The sequence below is a fragment of the Pinus tabuliformis genome, chromosome 3_2 (genome assembly GCF_031772625.1).
Source record: "Pinus tabuliformis cultivar Carrire ecotype Pingquan chromosome 3_2, CPIR1, whole genome shotgun sequence".
NCBI lineage: Eukaryota > Viridiplantae > Streptophyta > Pinopsida > Pinales > Pinaceae > Pinus > Pinus tabuliformis.
In genome coordinates, this window is record NC_142302.1 from 1,140,837,446 (window position 1) to 1,140,852,026 (window position 14,581).

Genomic DNA, 14,581 nt, shown 5'->3' on the forward strand with positions numbered 1-14,581 from the left:
ATTTTTTTAGATTTAAAGGCAGCGACATTGTCAGTGATGATTTTCTCAGGGCAGCCAAATCTAGAAAGGATATTGCACTCAAGGAATTGGATAATGGTGGTGTCATTGGCTTGCCTACAGGGGATGGCTTCAACCCACTTGGTGAAATAGTCAGTGGCTGTTAAAATCCATTTGTGCTAGCCTGAGGAAGAAGGATGGATCTCTCCAATGAAGTCAAGACCCCATTGTTGAAAAGGTCTCTCGGTTGATATGGGTTTCAGGGGTAGGGGCAACAACTTTCTTTTGCCCTCAAAGATTTGGCATTTGTGACAAGATATGGAAAACTTCTTTACATCTGCAAAAAGAGAGGGCCAGTAGAAACCAACGCTTAAGACTTTATCAGTAGTGGACTTCCAATATAGATGTCCTCCACAGTCACCTGCATGGAATTCTTTCATGACCTTGTTAGTTTCACTCATGGTTAAACAATTAAGCAATATACCTTCATGATTTCTCCAAAATAATGCACCATATATGACAAAACTTTAAAGCCTTTATTTTCAAAAATCTTTTCTTGGTTCTGGACAATCCTGGGGGAGCAAACAAGTTTAACAATACAAAACATATATCAGTATACCATGGAGATTGCAAAAAGATTTCACTAATCTGTGGAGTCGCCAGCTCCTGTTCATTGTCCAGTTGGTTAATGTCCAAGGCTTGAAAGTTTGTTTCGAACATCAGTTTGGCTAAACCTTGTCCCTTTATCAGTTTGGTTGGTTTTATTTCTATGTCATACTCAAGGATGTTTGCAATCCACTTGCCGTTTTTTCCCTCTAATCCATCTTGAGTTAGTATGTCTTTTACAGCAGCGTGTGGGACATAGGCAATCACATGTGAATATAAAATGTACACTCGGAAATCATTGATAGCCTTAACAAGCGCGTAGGCCTGCTTCTCCATTATTGGGTACTTCAAAGGGGCGTCTCTTAATGCTCGACTGAAAAAAGAAATTGGATTTTCAGCTCCCTGTTCATCCTTTTGCAAAAGGACAACAGCTATAGTATGATCAGATGTAAAAGAAAAAATGATAAAATCTTTGTCAAATTGTGGGCTGGTGAGGACAGGGGTTTGGGTTAAGGCAGATTTTATACTCTCAAAGGCCTGCTTGGTTTCAAGAGACCATTTTACATTGGCATCCTTTTTTAACATGTTGCTTAATAATCTTATCAGCTCGGTTAGATTTGGAATAAATCTCCTTAGGAAATTGATCTTTCCAAGGAATGCTTGCAACTCTTTTATGTTTCTTGGATATGGGATTTGGAGGATGGCTTGGATTCTTTCAGGATCAATTCTAATCCCATCTTTTGATATGATGTGGCCAAGTAACTTGCCTTCTTCAAGGCCAAAGAGAGACTTCTTGGGATTTAGGGAGATCCCATATTTTCTACATGTCATGAATATTTTCCTTAAGTGCCTGAGGTGCTCTTGATCAGATTTGGAAAATGGAGTCAAGTCATCAAGGTAGACAACTAAGAAATCATGTATTTCTTTGGCAAATGCAATATCCATTGCTCTTTGAAAGGTAGCACCAGCGTTTTTAAGTCCGAATGGCATTTTAACATACTTAAATGTTCCCCACGGTGTGGTAAAGGCTGTCTTATCTTGGTCATCCGGGTGAACAAGTATTTGATTGAAACCTGAAAAGCCATCTAGCAAAGAGATTCTAGATGACCCCACTACTCTTTGTAGGATGTGATCCATCTTGGGCAAAGGATAGTGGTCTTTTAGGGAGACTTGGTTTAAATTTCTCATATCTACACAAAATCTAATCTCACCTGTCTTCTTTCTTGTGGGAACAAGATTGGATATCCATTCGGAAAATATGATGGGTGCCATGATACCTGCTTCAAACATTCTTTTCAGTTCCTTTTCAATCAAAGGGAGAAGCACAGGATTGATTCTCCTCAGTTTCTTTTTGAAGGGTTTTGGTTTGGTTTTAAGGGAATGGTGTGTTGAATTACTGAGGTGTCATAGGACTTCAAGTCCTCATAACTCCAAGCAAATATATCTTGGAACTCTTTAAATAAATCAATATACTTGGGCTTTTGATCAGGTGGTAAATTTTTGGATAGTTTGATCATTTTTGGCTTCTATGCTATCCCAATGTTGTGTTCTTCTATAGCAGCATTCAATGGTTGTAATTTTGGCTTTCTGGGAACATCATTGGCATCAAACATGTCCTTTAAGTCAATGATCTTTGTCTCTGTTTTGGCTATTTCGTCCAAATGCATTTGTTTCAGCTGTTCTATGTTTGTTTTGTTAAAAACAGTTGGGTTTAGGATTTGTTTGGCTGTTACAGCTGTTACAACTTGCTGATTTTTAGTTATTTGCTGTTGGGAGTCGTTCATAGCATCCATGTCAATGTTAATATTTGCAAACTCATGCTCAAGAGTAAGGAAATTATTAATCTGGGCATCATTTTCGAACACTTGCCAATCTTTAACATTATTTGGGACAGCGGGCCTATGTTTTATTTCAGCTGTGAAGTGATGGTTTTGGTCAAAAGGAAGCTTACATGTACTAGCAAAGGTGGCTAGGCTGTGTGCATGAATGTTATGCTCTCTTGAAATCTTGGCCAGCTTGAATTCCGTGAATGCATTGAGTATATTAGTGGCAGCAGTCCTATAGGCCCTCATTCTATTGTCGTTGGTAACAAAGTTACCTTTCATCTGTTGTATGATTAAATCAGAGTCACCTAAAATGGACACTCTTGCAGCTCCTAAAGCTTTGAGCAGTTTAAGGCCTAGAAGCAGAGCCTCATACTCTGCCATGTTGTTGGTGCATTTAAAATTCAGTCTGTAAGCATGGCCTTCTGCATGGTTGTTATATGTATTGTGAATCCATACACCTGCCCCTGCTCCTAACTTGTTGACAGAGCCATCAAACTCTAAATACCATGTGATTTCTTGCTTGTGGTTAGTACTAAGAGTTTCAGTCATTCTTGCAGTAGGCAGATTTGAAATTTCTGTTTGGGGAGTTTCTTCTTGTATGGTAGTAGCATTATCTGTTTTGATAATTTCATCAGTATGTGCAACCTATTCTTCATTGATGTGTGCTTGTTGTTCTAGATCTAAAGGCTCATCATCAGTTGGGGAATTTGTATTGTCATTAAACAAAATAAAAGAATCCATATCAGAATGGATTGAGTAAATGGGAAAATTTTCAGGCTTTCTCTCACTACTTACCACATATTTCATGAGTGTTTCTCTGTACAGCCTCTTTGGTTGCCCAAAGACTGAAATGGTGGCATAGGAGAGGTCTAACTGAAGGGATCCTTGGAGCTTTGCCCCCCATGATCTTGATAGGAGCATACCGTACTTTGGTGGGATGTCAGCCACCACCACATCCATGAGGATGGTCTTGTTGGGATATTGGACTAAGGAGACACACAAGTCTTTGATGAGGCCTAAACATTTGACTTGACTTGAGTCAAAGGAAAATAGATCTTTGTAGGGTCTTGTGATATCAAGGTTCAGCTTTTCCATAACTGCTTTGGGCATAAGATTGTGCGATGCTCCGGAATCAAACATGGCATTGTGCAGGATTTTGTCATGTATATGTAAACTGACATAAAAAGGCAAGACAGATCCATATGTTGACTTTCCATTAACTTCTGGACCAAACAACAGTTCAGGGTTATCATCCAAAACATTTACATCGTCCTTATTCTCTGGGATTTGAAGTGATCTTTGAATTTTTTGCCTATATACGTCATGTTTGGCTAGTTCTGAGCGGGGGATAGGTATCTTAAGTTTTCCAATCTCTGCCTCTAAATTGAATGGCTTTTCCAATGGAGTCTTGGTGTTGATAATGACAGATTTTTCTGTTTCATTTAAATTATCAGCGATTTTCTCTTGATTATCGGCATTATGGGGATTGACTGCTTGCGGTTCTTCAGCTTTAGGAGGGCTTTTCGAAATACTGGTAGAATTTGTCTCAGAGGAAGAAGGTGGCAGAGGCTGATCAATAGAAGGCTGCATTTATGTTATGTATTCTACAGTTACATGATGCGAGTTTGGGACAGGTATATCAGCTGGTTCTGTTACAATAGCCTTGCCTTTAATCTTGTTGGGCTGTTTGCCATCCTTTGGTTTGCTGGGTTCAGAAATATCAATGGTCCTAGTTCTCAGCTTATATTGTTTGTGGACCTCATATACAGCAGTATCATAACCTTGTTTAAAATCAAAAGACTCACCAGAATTAGTTTGAAATTGACTAAAGTTGTGCTCATCTTGGTCTTCTTGGCTCAGAAAAGTTTGATGCTCACCCTTTAGATCCATCAGATTCACGTGAGTGTCTTCTATGGGTTCACTAGAAGTGGATGCTTCTACATAATTTTCTTGGAAAGGGGGTCTTATGTCATGATCTGGGCTTGACCTGCCAACATTTGTGTTCTGCGTTTTCCTAAAATTTGGGTTCCTTATGGTATTGGATTGTTGTCCTTCCCATGATGACTTCCTCTCACTACTTTCTACTCTGTCTCCCAGCCTTTGCATGCCACTGATAATAGCATCAAGATTTTGTTCTAAGGCTGAGGGTTCTTCCTTAAAGGTGGTTCTTCTTTCCATTCTATCTCTGTTTCTTTTGGCAATTAGGTTGGCCTCTACGCTAACAGCAACATTTTGCATGTCTGCAAGGGTCTGAGGAGCTCTTTCTTTTAACTGGTATGCCATATCTGGGTCGAATCCATCAGGGAATTTATACAAGGCAAGGTCAGGCGGGGGTCTTAAGTTCTGTGGTATTGCATTATAGACATTATTGAACCTTGCACAGTACTCCAAAACAGTCTCCTGAGGACCTCTTTTAATTGTATCGTATTCAGCTAGTATGTGCAAGGGGTCTTTCTTTTTTTCCCATCTGTTGGTAAAGGATTGATAAAGCTCGTCAGGAGTGGTTATAGAATTCGCTGCAAGTGATCTGAACCAAGTTCTCACATCACCTGTTAGACTTTGAACAAAAATTTTCATTCTCACGCTATCATCATCTATTTCATAGTTTTCAAAATAGTCCTGCATCTTCTTGGTATGTTGTAGTGCAGTGAAAGGATCAATACTATCAAAATATGTAATTTTGGATTGGTAATCTTGAGGCAAGGCCCCAGGATTAGCAGGAAATTGCAGGGGTGCATATCTATTAGCCATATTCACAGGGATAAGTGGAACAATAGGAACAACTGGGACAATAGGAGTAACTGGAACAACAGTAGTGGTAGTTGTAGTATGTGCAGTGAATGGAGGTGTGGGTGGAGTGCTTTGAGATGTGGATGATGAACAAGGGGAAGTAGGGGTTGAACGAAATAAAACTTTAATAGGGGTTTGAACACAGCTTGGGTGAGCTGTTTCAGGACTCAACTCAGCAAAATCTTCTTGTCTTTCTTGCTTCCTAAGGATCTTTGGGATTAAGTTCGGATTTTCAAGAGCAGCTGGGGGATTTGGGTCTGGGTTTGACCTCGTGTATCGTGGATTTTTCTTGGGAGCCAGCTTCCGAATTGTTTTTGGTATTTTTCTGGGAATGCTTTTAGAATCAGCAAGGGACTGATCAGATTTTGGAATAGCTATGTATAGCCTAAAACTAGCATGAAGATTGACTGAGGCAGCTTTTATTTACTTCTGTTAATGCAAAGCAAAAAACAATTTCAAAGGCTTCCTGGCTGATATTCAGGCTTCATCTGAAGTTTTAAGGAATATACAGCAATTAGAAAATCGATTTTTCCAACCTGCTTTATAAAGTTAACTGAGGATGTTCCCCAGCGGAGTCGCCATTATGTTATCACTCAGGTTGTCCCTCAGGTTGGAGTAAAGGGATACGGCCGAGGTAACCACAAACCAATCTTTAGACTGCAGTTTCTAGCCCACTTGCAGTCAGAGAGGGCTCTCTCTTTATGATTTAACTTTGTTGAAGATTATTTTAGGCTAGTTATTGAGTTCAAGGGGTTTTGTTTTGTTTTTGGTGGGAAGATTGATGTTTTCAGGTAAAGAGGCAGGTATAGTGTGAAAGTTTCGAACCATTGGGCATGGAGTCAAGGAGTAGGACTGCTGGTGCGTTTTCTTGGTCTCAAGAGAAATGAGGAGCAAGGTAGCTGCACATGGAATAATTTTTTAGGTTTAAAGGATGGAAAGAATGTCAAGGAAGGAGAGGCAATTAAGAATCTCTCAATCGTCTTAACAGAGAGGCGAATGAGCTCTATCTAGGAGCAGTAAAGAATCCCTAGATAACTGTCAAACACAGGTGAATTAGGGTAAATATGAGCCACAGGGAATTCATACCCATGTATAATTCAGTTCAAATTAAAAACATAAAGAAACAACAGAAATTGAGCCTAGAGTGCAGTTTAAACAAGTTCTAAGCTAATCTTTCTTTCTGCTATTTAGATGGTGAAACGATGAAAACAGAGGTAAGAGGTACTTATTGAGTCATGTTGCAGCACAAGAATTCCACATTCACTTCCTTAGATCATTAGAAACAGAGCAGAAAGTCATTTCTCCAATCTTTTCAGCAATCTTTGATTAAGTAAAACATATCAGGTATACAGTGCGAGTCTCTAGTGAAAATTATCAACCGACCAACCCTTGAAACAATGCAGAGGGCGGTATATATAGGAAAACTTTCCAAAATTGTCTATTATAGTTTGACCTAACAGGTCTGAAAGAAAAATGATTACTTTAACCTAATCTTATCCAGAAATGAATGCAAGAAAATATCTTGAGCTGCTCTGAGGGCAGCCGTATCAAAACAGAGTCTATGTGTTGTCCTCGGTGGCTTGGTGCAGTGCTTCTGTAATAACTGTGCATGGGCTTTTGCTCCATTGTAGTTCGGTGGCTTTAAATGCTTTAACTGTGATTTGAGAGCTGGGATGGGCTCACAACACCTGATTTGACTTTGCTGGAGGCCATTCAATGTTGACCTGCCTTGGGAACTAAAGCCTTCCATTAAAAAATTAAACTAATATTCTTTGTCGCTTCATCTTTCTTCTGGTACTCTTTGACAAATGAATCGGGCTGGTTCTCTCCTTCGCTGTGGGTCAAATCAAAACTTAAGGGCCGCTGTTCGACCCTCTGTTTCCTTTAGAACTGTCTTTTGCTCCTTTCTGAATGCTTCCGAAGAAAAACGGGTCATTCTGCACCTTTCGGGCTTGCTCGGGTCTGCGCGATGCGGGGCTTTCCACTTTGGCTCATTTTAGGCGCTAATCGCGCATGAAAAACTGTCTCAGAATTTGAATCCGGGCTTCCTAAGCACGATTTTCGCCTTTCGCGCCAAACACTGATGATGACTTCAGCATGACGTCAGCAGGTGGGACCATGGTATGGCGGATGACGTGGTAGGATGACATCAATAGGGTGACATCAGCATGTACGGTGGATGACGTGGCAGGGACATGGCAAGGGTGACTCGGCAGGAGGCCGACGTGTGCAGATGACGTGGTAGTGTCCTGGTGCAGTCGTCAGGGGAAAGGACAGAAGGCGGTTTGTGGTTTTCATCGGACCGCCTTCTGTACGAGGGCGGTAACTGTCAGAGCGGCTCCGATGCAATCACAGGCGGACGCGCGTCCTCCTGTACGACGGAAAAACCGCCAAGCCATCGGGCGCTAAAGGTCGGGTGATGGGATGGCTCCGAAATCGCCGAGAGCCGTCGGATCTAGGAGGGGCGGATCGGAGGGCTGACGGAGCGCGGAGCTGGCGGCGGGTTTAAACGGGGGATCTGCGCGAATATTCGGATCTTCATAAAATGCCGCGGGGAGGGTTAAACTTTGGTTTTGTGGGTTTTATGGGTTTATACAAGCGGGGAAGAACAAAACTTAATGTTTATTAAAACTTTTAAACATTATCTTTGTGCAAACGATTGCGGAGGGGTAAAGTTACAAGGTTTTGAGGACAGAGAGATGGGTAAAGGTTCTTGGTCTAACAGAGGTTTAGACCAATCCCGGTTTCATGACACGGATGGGTTCACAATAGTCCCAGGTGGACTACTATGTCCCAGGACTGAAAAATACATAGCTATAGTGCTATAAGGTGGGATATGTACATAGGGGATTTATTAACATAGATTTAGTAGGGGAAGGGGAAAACAGATAGGGATTTACATAATAGAGTCAGTAGTTAATATGAAGATGATGAGAAAGCGCTAAGGTAAGGAACCTTGGGCTATTTTGGGGGGAAAAGTGACTTGTAGAGGAGGAATGAACAATCCTTGAATGAAGCAGATTTTCACCAAGGCAACTGATATGGAGAATGATGAAATTAAGAGGAATCAAGCAGATCTTGACCTCTTCGGGGAAATTAGTAAATGATTTGGGGAAAAGGGAGAATGGGGAAGTTAGAGATATCCAGCTTGAGCTCCTCCAAATGGAAAACTGCATCATTGATCCGGATTTTAAACAGGAACGCAACAAATTACAGAGATAACCATAAATACAGAGATGCGATAACCATAAAAATAGAGATGCAGCGGAAATAATACTTCATTTCATTACTGTAAAATATTGAAATATGCTTACAAACAGAAATGGAAAGAAACCAGCTAGGGCGATGGTAGCTTATCTCTGAGAAGAGATGTGGCGGCTACATGCCTCTGAACTGTATTACAATGAGGCTCGAAGGCCTATTTATTGTTGAGAAACAATGGAAAACCCTTCACATACCGAAACCTAACCCTAGAAGATGAAACGCCAAATTGTGGGCCCCGTTTGGGTAAATTGGTACATCAATTTCCCGGGGTCGTAACTTTGGCATACGATCTCCGTTTGACGCGTACGATAGCTCGTTAGAAAGATCTATCCGAGTACTACCACTTTGGGGGGCCAACATGGGGCTCGGTCGCCCCAGAATTCCAAAAAAACGTCGTTTAGGGCCTCAAAACGGCTCCGGAAGTTCAGGACCCGAAAAACTGCTAAAAATAGTAAACTGTGCTACAATTAAGGAAACTGAAAATGCTGAGAAAGACAATGGTGGGGGTCCAGGTGGGCCTGGCAGGTGGCCACCAATATCCACCTGGATCATTCCTCCCCCCTTAGGAAGCAATGGTCCCCATTGCGTTGAGTTCCTCCATCTGCTGAACTTGTCCTGCAATCTCTGATGTGTCCAGTGATGGTGGGAAGCATGGTCGACGATGGTCCACATTGAACATTTGGTGCAGGCGAATGAATGGAGGAATGATGTGCTCCAAAGCATTGTTCCCCATAGCCTTGGTACTGCTGTAAGGACCATGTCGGTGTGGTCTGAGCTTCTGATGGGTTCTGGTAAGGCGTTCTTTCTGTCGATGCCACCAGACATTGTTGCCCACCTGAAACTTGTGTGGTACCCCTTTGGGTGAGGAGAAGCTGTTCCTGTGTTCTGTCATGACCGTATCCCTTTTCTGCTGCTGCTGCGTGGAGGAACCCTTTGCAGGGGTCATGGATGTAGCAACGATCTTCCCCTTATTTTGGGAGTGAACCAGACAAATGAATTTCCTGGTCTGTGATATGAGCTTGCTGCCTTTCTTGGTAGTGATCAAGGATGTGGCAGTAGGTGGGGCTACCTCTGGTATCCTGTATAATGAATTATTCAAAGAAATAATGACAGCACGAGGCCTTGACTCATACACAGCATGTCGCCTCCATAAGTATGGCTGGCCTAATAGTACATCACAAACATCCAGAGGTGTAACATCACACAATACCTCGTCTGTGAAGGGTTTGATGCTGTAGGGAAGGCGGCACTGCTGGCGAACTTTCAGATCTCGTCCTTCATGAAGCCACCCGATACTGTATGGTTGTGGGTGTGGTGTAGTCGGTAGGCCCAACCGCTTCACGACCTCTGCTGAAACCAGGTTCTTTTGGCTACCACTGTCGACAATGAATTGCAGTGGTGAACCCTTCACCCACATCTGTGAGTGGAAAAGACGCTCCCCCTCCTCTGGATCTTCGGGCTCATTTTTCTTGATCTTGGCAGTGGCAACAGTGGCGCTGGGATCCGCATCAATGATCTGCTTCCCTTTGCCATTCCCCTTGTCGGGTTCTGGCTCAGGGTCAGAACATGCATATGATTCGGAAGCCTTCAACTCGGCCACCAACGACTGCTTGGTCCGACACTCACTTGTGTTATGAGTGGGACTCTTGTGGAACTCACACCACTTTCCTGTGTCCTTCTTCGGTTTCGTGGTGTTGTTCTTTTCTTGTGGCTTCGACGGGTTATCTTGGGTCACCCCGCCTTGGCTTTGTCCTTTGGGCTTCGGATTTGTAGATCCAAAGTCTCGCTTCTTCTGTTTGAACTTTTGCTCGATTTTGACAGCGTATCGGTATGCTGTGCCGAGTGAGGAGATGTTCAAGAACACCATCTCTTCTTGGATGTATTTGTGCAGGCAGCCGCGGTATTTGAGTACCAGATGCAGCTCAGAATCTTTGATACCCAACTGTGTGCGAAGGGTATGAAAAATGTTTGTGAACTCTGGCACATCTTGGTCTCGTCCCTGTCGCAGTGTGGTCCATTTGATGTATTTGTCCTCATAGCTTCCGACAGGGTAGTACTGCTCTTTGATGGCATCCCGGAAGTCATTCCAAGTGGGTGCGGCTGAAAATAGTGAGCCTGTATTTTCATCCTTCTGTTCGCAGTAGGTTTCCCACCAGTCCTTGACGTGGGGGGCTGCTTTGAGAAGAGCAAAAACAATCTTTTCCCGACTTGAAAATTCATGAACAGAAAAATACCCATCTAGCAGATTTAACCATTTATCTACGGCATCTGCGTCTATTTGACCCTCGAATATGGGGATTTCAAAATTAACTTGTACCTTGAAGGGCGTGGCATTTCCAGAGTCGCTGTTGGAAGCCGATGCGTCGCCTCTGGGTAGCCGCTGAAGGATCTGCGCAAAGCTATCCATCATCGCGTTCCGTTGTCGCTCGAGGGCTTCTTCGAGCAAGATTTTGATAGGATCTCCTGCCCCCTCGTCTTTCTTCTCATCCGCCATGGGAGGCCGTCGGGATTTTCGAGGCCGGTCTTGCAAAGGTTCGACCAGTTCAAGCCCTAACTCCTTATATCCCGACCTCGTTGGGGACATGCAAAGAAAAACAGAGAAAAAGCAGACCGCTCTGATACCACTGATCCGGATTTTAAACAGGAACGCAACAAATTACAGAGATAACCATAAATACAGAGATGCGATAACCATAAAAATAGAGATGCAGCGGAAATAATACTTCATTTCATTACTGTAAAATATTGAAATATGCTTACAAACAGAAATGGAAAGAAACCAGCTAGGGCGATGGTAGCTTATCTCTGAGAAGAGATGTGGCGGCTACATGCCTCTGAACTGTATTACAATGAGGCTCGAAGGCCTATTTATTGTTGAGAAACAATGGAAAACCCTTCACATACCGAAACCTAACCCTAGAAGATGAAATGCCAAATTGTGGGCCCCGTTTGGGTAAATTGGTACATCAATTTCCCGGGGTCGTAACTTTGGCATACGATCTCCGTTTGACGCGTACGATAGCTCGTTAGAAAGATCTATCCGAGTACTACCACTTTGGGGGGCCAACATGGGGCTCGGTTGCCCCAGAATTCCAAAAAAACGTCGTTTAGGGCCTCAAAACGGCTCCGGAAGTTCAGGACCCGAAAAACTGCTAAAAATAGTAAACTGTGCTACAATTAAGGAAACTGAAAATGCTGAGAAAGACAATGGTGGGGGTCCAGGTGGGCCTGGCAGGTGGCCACCAATATCCACCTGGATCAATCATGACTGTGATCTGAAAATATATCACATTGAAACACAAAATTGATCATAAATCATCTTTCTGCAACCTCAAAACTACCTACCTAGCCTACTTTCCTAACATTTTTTCCTTCTTTTTTGGTTTGGGTGCACTTAGACTTGCAGACCCAGCTTTACAATTTTTCTTTTTTATTTCTTTCCTCATATCTAAGTCTACACTTATTTCTGCCAAGGGCCCAGATTAAGCAGTTGGGCTCCTTTGATTCTCTACCTATCTATAACTCTGCCAAGATTAAGCTGTTTGGACAGATATCATTCTCTATATTCTAAAACAGGAAATTGAAACCTAGGGAGGCCAAGATTAAGCTGTTTGGCCCTCCCTTTTATAGAACATTCTTCAAAAACGGTTAAGTAATCAAAATTGGAATTCAGCAGTGGCACTTGGACTAGCACACTTTCATGACTTCTTCTTTGGCCTCTTTAAGGAAATATGGAACCTTGCAGCATGAAAGATGACATATTTGGCATGTAAAAATGCCAATCATGAAATATGAACACCTGTTGCAACAGGAGGCTAACAGAACACTTGGGGCAATGTTTATAGAAATTAATCATCATATCACTTGTAAAGAAAAGATAGGTTTGGAAACCCTAGTCGCATAGTTCTTAGAATGATGCCACTAGATGAAAACATATAAAAATTTAGGCTAAAAATATCTTTTAAAATAAATCAACAAATGGGCGATATGAAACCCTAGTTTCAAAATAAAAAATAATACTATTGCCATTAACTAATAGCCTTGGATTTGCTACTAAAAATTATAGAAATAAAAGTTAACATAGAAACCCTAATTTTGGTCAAATCAATTTACGGACAAGATCTCCATAAAGCTGCACAAAACAAACAAACAAAATGCCACCAATTAGGTTTGGAACCCTTAGGAAAATGCTTCTAGAAATAAATCTTCATATCACTTGTAGGGAAAAGATAGGTTTGGGAACCCTAGTCCTATAGACCTTAGAACAATGCCACTAGATGAAAATGTATACACATTTAGACTTATTTTTTTTAAAATATATTCACAAAAGGGTGATATGAAACCTTGGTTTCGAAATCATAAATAATAGTGATGCCACTAATTGTTAGCCTTGGATTTTCTACTAGAAATTATAGAAATAAAAATTAACATAGAAGCCCTAGTGTTGGTCACATGAATTTATGGACAAGATCTCCATAAAGGTACATAAAACAACTAACCAAAATGGCACCAACCAATAGCGTTGGAGTTGCTACTAAAAGTTATTGAAATAAAAATTAACATAGAAACCCTAATGTTGGTCACACAAATTTATGGACAAGATCTTCATAAGGGTGCACAAAACAACCAAACAAACACAAACAAAGTGCCTTTCTTAAGCCATTAATAATTCCATGAAAATTAATAACCCCAAAACTCCTTGATTTAGAGCTTTTGGTATCGCAAAGTATTATTTTAGACACAAACCATACCAACATGAAGAACCTAGAAGAAAACTTTAACCAGTAGTGAAATAGATAGAAAAAGGTTCAATTTTTTTCTAATGCCATGTTGGGATTGTTATCCACCCACATGTTTGGGTAACCTTGGGAGATTATTTTTTTTCTTAAATTTAAGATGCATTTTTCAGCCCAACAACCTTATTGTGATCCATAGTTAGCTAGCCTTATATTCCTCTGAGTCACTTCCTAGCTAGTGCATTCATTCATCTAGCTTGCTCATCCAATGAAGGTGGGTCATTTATTGTGAATTACATTAACATTTTATATATTCAAGTGCTTTCGTTTAATAATTAAAAACATTTGATTACAGATCACAAGTTGAATTAAATGATAGATCACTCTTGGTTGTACACTTGTTTCCTTGCTTCGACTTGGTGGTTATCAGTTTCCCCTAGTCCACTACGACCTTCCTTAAGGCCCTTTCTTTCACTTGTTAGGAGCACAAATAGGAGGCTTTGATGATAATATCATCCCATGTTATCTATATTTAACATTTGACATCATTCCCTTGCTCCATTGTCCTACCTTTTGGTTGGTTCTTGTCAATCGCTTGTGTTGGTTCACTATTTCTTTTGTCTAGTGAGAAGAAGGGGTTGCATACACTTGAGACTGATGTAGTTGTAAGAAAAGAAAGAACATGAATCAAATGTTAAAATGCAAAAGAATCGAAACATATTTAAAGCATGTAAAAGCTAATTTATAACATGAGCTCTACTCCCTCTTATTGCCACTTGTCCTTGAGAATATCCATGTATATCAAAGTAAAAGGAACTCTCTATGAATATCTCGGCCTTGATGAAGCAATAAACTTCTCATCACTCAAAGGGGTTATTCCATATTACTGTTGGAAACTAGATCACTACTGAGAAGGGGGGGGGGGCAGGGTGAATCAGTAATGTTGGTCTTTATATCAATTTTTATTCTTTTACCACAATGTCAAATAACCATGCACATTCATAATATTAACTTAACTGAATATGAAAGAAACAATAAATTCAAAACATAATAACCATGAGAAAAATAAGCACAAGCATGCACACATAAGAACCCAAGTATTTCTGGTGGAAACTCTTTCGGAAGAAAACCACCATGTTGTTGTGGCGCTGCCCAATTTTTCTATTAATCTACTAAACAAATTTTACATGGATTAGCTTACACCCATAAGCTAGAAGACTCGGCTTCCTTTACAGTATGCTAGAACCTACCAAGCAGGAAAAATTGTTTCTCTCACAGATCTAAGGAAACCTATCTGCTGGAAGCGCCCACGATCAATGATCCTCTTCCAATTACCATTGGACTATCCAACTCCTATTAAAT